This window comes from Candoia aspera, chromosome 1, assembly GCF_035149785.1.
Source record: "Candoia aspera isolate rCanAsp1 chromosome 1, rCanAsp1.hap2, whole genome shotgun sequence".
In the NCBI taxonomy this organism is placed as follows: domain Eukaryota; kingdom Metazoa; phylum Chordata; class Lepidosauria; order Squamata; family Boidae; genus Candoia; species Candoia aspera.
Genome location: NC_086153.1, coordinates 274,503,096 through 274,509,095, shown reverse-complemented (window position 1 = coordinate 274,509,095; position 6,000 = coordinate 274,503,096).

Genomic DNA, 6,000 nt, shown 5'->3' with positions numbered 1-6,000 from the left:
TGAACAAATGGTCATGCAAGACCTCATTGATCAGTTGCATAAAGACCCCAGGTGCTCCCGCCAACCCAAAAGGTAACACTTTATACTGGAAAGAGCCCAGAGGGCAATTGAAAGCAGTTTTCCATTCATCCCCCTCCCGTATGCGAATTCGGAAATATGCCTCCCTCAGATCTAACTTGGAGAATATTTTCCCCTTCGCCAGATGTGCTAACATGTCTTTGATTAACGGTACGGGGTATTTATTCAATATTGATACTGCATTTAGTCCACGGAAATCTGTACATAGTCGTAAAGTTCCATCTTTCTTTGGTCTGAAGAGAACAGGAGCACCTACCGGGGAGTTGGCTGGTTCAATAAAACCCCTAGCCAGATTTTTGTCAACAAACTCTCGTAACGTTGCCAGCTCCTTCTGGGTCATAGCATAAATTTTTGGCTTAGGCAATTGTGCATTAGGGATAAACTCTATGGCACAGTCAGTTTTGCGGTGCGGCGGCAGCTGATCCACCTCCTTTTCGCCAAACACATCTGCAAAGTCCTGGTATTGTTCCGGCAGCCTGTCTAGCGGATCGGTGAGGAAATGCAGAGTTGCTGCCACCGCCCTCCCCACAGCACCGTTGTCCAAGTCATCCCCCTCTGGGGCTTTGTAGAACCCATCTGCAAAAGTCACAGTCCTGTGCACCCAGTTTATCTGTGGGTTCTGTTGGACGAACCAAGGCATCCCCAGAATGACAAACGGACCCCCCACAGGCGCCACCACAAAAGGCAGTTTCTCCCAGTGGCTGCCCATTTGCAATGCCACCATCCCTGTGGAGTGAGTCACTGGTTTCCCCCCCGCTGTAGATCCATCCAATTGGGTAAAGATCATGGGCCGTTTCAAAGGGAACGTGGGTAACTCTAACGCCGCCACCACATCAGGGTGCATTAAACACCGCGAGCACCCTGAATCCACCATTGCCCACGCTTCCACAGTCCGTGTCCGAGACCCCAATTTCACCTTCATGGTCAGGGTAGGGAAGTTTCCACTCACCGAAGCATGGTCGTGCCCCTCCTCTACCACCTGCCCAGCGGCGCCACTTAGGGCAGGTGGCTGGCGTTTCCCGCCAGCTGAGCCAGCTCGAGCTCCCCTTTGTCCCCATAGAAAGGGGCGTTCTCAGCCTCGGTTTCAGCCATCGCTGCCTTCATCTTCCTGGGCACGGAGGGGGATTTCCCTGACGGCTTTGCCGGACACTCCTCGGTCTTCCTCTGTGGGCACGCCGCTGCTCTGTGCCCCTCCTTCCCACAATGGAGGCATTGCCCTTTTGCAAACCGGCTCTCCTTCTCCTCCTGCCAGGCTGTACGTCCCGCTCTGCCAGTGGTGCCCGGTGACTTGCCCGTCCTCGCCATGGCCATTTGCTTGGGGCCCCTCCTGGTTTGAGCGAACTTAGCCTGGGCTTGCTTGACATTCCCCGCTAGTTGAATCCAGTCATATAGGGTGATCGGATCTGCCCTTCCTAACGCCCATCTCAGTAAGTCGGGTCTCAGTCCATCTTTGAACATTTCTATCAGAGTAGTTGGCGACCAATCGTCGACCTTTGCCGCTAGGGCTTGGAATTCTAGGGCATAATCGGCCACAGACTTTGATCCTTGGAACAGTTCTCAGAGCCACCTTAGCTTTCTCCTTTGCTAACAGGTCAGCAAAATGCATTTTTAGCACCCACAGAAAGTCTCTGAAATCATCCAACTCCATGGCGTCCATCTCGGTTAATTGGACAAACCAATCAGCTGCTCTCCCCTCCAGTTGAGTGGCTACAGCGTTTATCTTTGCCCTTTCCAAAGAAAACAGCCTCCCAAACTCCTCCATATAGCTTTTTGCATTAGTCAGGAAGAAGGACAGCTTCGTGGGATCCCTGTCAAACTTGACAGTGAAATCCCTATACCTGGTCCCTTGTGGGCTTCTCTTCTTCTCTTTCCGCCCATCCCTCCTCCTGGGCTCCAGAGACCTTTCTTCTCGAGGGGGGGGGAATTTGCAACCCCGACTTTGGGACTTCTCTTCCGATCTCTGCTTCGTCCCCTCCCTCTGTCCTCAGCCCACTGCGGAGGCGATGGAGACGCCCGCTGGGGACTGTGCGGTGGTGATCCCCCCCAGTACCTCCTCCGGTCTTTCCTCCTCACACTCGGGGGGGGGAGGGAGAAACAGATGGGGATGACCGTCTATAGTGATATTCCCTTCTTCCTCTGTCCTGGCTGCCCCTCGCAAATGACATCCTCACCATCATGTCTTCTAAAGACTTTATCCTGGCTTCCAACCTCTGTGATTTCTCAGTGGCCTCGGAGACATCCGACCCACTCCTCTCCATTATGGCCACATCTGGGGACAGCGGATACCTTGGCTTCACAGGTGCCTGGGGCACTCCGGACACGGTTCCCTCCTCCTTTCTGACCACCTTGGACTTTACCACTTTCGCAGTCGCTGAGCTGGAGTCCGAGGTCTCTGACAGTTCCTCCGATTCCGGAGTGAGGGTCCTTTCCCTTCTTTGCCCCATGGAATCCGTTTCCCCCACGCTGGAATCCTCACTCTCTCCCGAGTGGGAAGTAGGTTCAGTCATCACTAACTTTATTTCCTCACAGTAACACTGGAAGGAGGTTAGTGGTAAGAGTTTTAAGATTCTCAGCTTTATGTAATGGTTGCCTTATTCTGACATACTCAGCCTCACCAGCAGGTTCTTAATGAAAACTGATTTATTGAAAGAATAGTGTGCAAATACAAAGAAAGCTGAGAATGACCAAAAGCACGCCAAATACAAACTAAAAACCCTCGCTTCAAACCCAATCCCGCCCCTCGCCCCACCATAGCAACCACCCCCTCCCAGGTGTTGGTAACCGTTACACATCGGCCTGGGAAAGTAACCTTGAACACATGCAATAACCCAAACATACATTTCTCAGTAACAGTAAGGAGATTACAGCCCGGCACGGCTGAAATTCTCCTTCCAGCAAATGACAGACACGGATCAGGAAATTGACATGCGAAACGTTACGATGTATCCAGACCACTGGAACGATGAACATGACACCAGCGGAGAAATAGCAGGTGTTTGGCTGAGCAGATCCAGGAGAAAGTCAAGCTGTGCTGAGTACACTACAATAAAAATCTTAGTAAGTCCCAAAAAGGGCTAGCATGTATAAGAGAACAAATGTAGAAGGCCAGTGCTACTGGAGCCTTTTATTGCTGCTACCTTAATAGTTTTGTCGTATTTGTCTTATATTTCTAACAGAAACAGCTAAGAGCAAATGAAGCTAAAATTATTCAGGAAAAAGCTGCCGAAATTAAAGACTGGGTGACAGCTAAATTAAGAGAGGTAATAGCCAATCTTTCTTGTTCTCTTTGAACCATATAGTTAGTGTGTAGATGTACTGTACATATATGCATTGTGTCAGCCTCACAAGGTCATCCAGACAAGAAGCACACCCAGAAGTAACTACTAACATCCTTCCTGTACCTTGCTGTGATACTAACTTGTAAACATTTGAAATATATGAACTGGAAAATTTAATTCTACAATTCCTAAACATATCCATGTGAACTGAAAGACAGTGCCATCATTTCTGTATATAACAAAGATATTTTCAGCAAATATATCAGGGGAACGTATTCTGTTCTCAAGCCTGTGATTTATTCAGAGGACAACTGAGCCAGACCAATTATACAATCTTGCACAGTGATGTGCAATATAGATTATATTCCTTGTGAGGCATGATGGTGGCCCACAGGCTTGCCCTAGTGCATATAGGTCTTGTGGTTACTGGGAAAATTAACTGATCGGTATTTACAGCTTTTCTTCACTCTATCTGCAGTTAAAGGTATGTGTGTGTATGTGCCTTTGAGTCAGTGTTGACTCTTGGTGACTGCCTGGACAAATCCCTGAAGTTTTCTTGGCAAGATTTTGGAACTGGTTTGCCCTTGCCTCCTTCCTGGGGCTGAGAGAGAGTGACTGGCCCAAAGTCACCCAGCAGGCTTTGTGCCCAAGGCTCTCCTAAAGGTATGGGGCCTGAATAACATTCATATAGAGTCATAAAATACATTAATCAATTGAGAGAGATTATTACAGCCATTCAATAGTCACTCCTCAGTGCAGGAATATGAATTAACGCATAAGGTATTTTTAACACTAGGAAAAATGCTCACAGATTCATCATCAGTCAAGTGACGACAGGAGTGAGGGGAGCGTGAGCTAGATCTCTCCCCCCACATCAACTCTGACAGGAATCAACCCCGTTGAGGATGAAGGGGAATCAACATAACACTGTGCCCCCCACTCCCAACCCCCAAAGTCAGTCCAGCAAGGATAGATGCAAACTCATCTACTTTGAAATGCTTTTTAAAATTGAAGTTTCTTGTTTTTCTACTTTTTTTTAATTTGCATTTTAAAAAAATATCCCAGCTTTGGATTCCCCAGTCTGTTTACCCCCTGGACCATTCACCAGCCACATTTACAGAAATATTACAGTACCTGTCTACTCCATGCTAAAAGGGGTAAGCAATTATTTCATTTTTCTATGGTTAGGTGAAAAAAGGGGATGAGTGAGCAAGTGTAAGAAAACAAATGTAGAAAGCCTTAAATTGGCACAAGAGCTCTCAGGTATTCAGAAATCTAAGTTCTGAGATTCAGAAGCAAATAGAACTGTATTTTTAGCAAACCTTTGGATATATTAAGAAGCAAAATCAGAAAACAAACAATTTTGTAAGATCAAGGTGATATCTGTCCAGAAATACTTCTGGGGTCATTCCTTCACTTAACCTCCAGGCCTGCCTCACTGTACAAGGATAGCCCAGAGTCAGTGGAGCAATTACAGCTTTCACTGCCCTTTTTTCTCTCCCCTTCCCCCTCAAACTGGATAGTTAGGAGCAAGGCTTAAAGAAGAAAAATGACTTCTCCTTTTGGCTAATAAAAGGTGGGATAGGGGGAAAGGGCATCTTAACTCCAACAACTGGTAATCTGTCCAGGCTTAGGCCACCTTTTACCACTTTACAACCCCAAGACACTAAATTATCTGTTGAAGATAGGATTTTCAAGAGGATGTGTGATGAAAGGGATGATGGGTAGGCCCACTGAAAATCGAAACTGAGACTCAGGACAACCAGATCTGAGTTTCAAAATTTGGAGAATCACCAGCTGTCAACAAAGTGGAAGAGTTTTCTGTACCTCATGAGTGCCCTCTTGTGGTGTCTAGAGTTTTGTGGCCAAGATCTGGTAGTCCTAGGGAACATAACAGTGCAGGGAATTGGGCAAGTCTTTGAACACATTTAAAATAAAATCTAAACCATATTCTGATTACTTACAGCCACTGAATCAGGGTGCATTGGTCTTACTTTATGGAACTCTGCAACCCTCACATTCCCCACTCTGCTGAAGGTTCTTTTCTTCTCTTTCCCTTTCTCTGGTAAGAGAAATACATGGGGGATATAGAGAGGGGTGGAATGGTGTTTGTTCAGGAGTCTAGCTAAATATCTCTCCTGAGTTTCTTTATTAGAAGGGAAGGTGATTAAGTTATAGTTAATTGGGTGGATATGTTTTGTTTTAACAGAGACTCTAAAATTTGCCTCACTAACCTCCATTATAGGAGGTTAAATATATATGCAAAGATTCCAGTATCTGAAGAAGAATGTGGTGGGATATTAATGCATATATGTCATAGGAAGATTTGGTAGAATAGATGTGAAGATTTACCTAATATTTTAGGTAAACTACAGTATGTAGATATCCAGAAGAGCTCAAATAATAGATGGATGATAGACCACAACAGTGTACAGAAGAGTAAAGCTTCCATATGGAATCATTTAAGGAGCTGTAAATTTTGGACAGCTGTTCAGATTTTGCTTACTATTAAAATATAATGCATTACCAGGCATTGCCAGTAGCACAGGCAACAGAGAACTGTTGAACCTCTGGACAGCGGCTTGAGGAACGTGGGCCTCATTAAGACTTCCACTCTTTTCTACACCTGTTGGAAAGGGTAGTT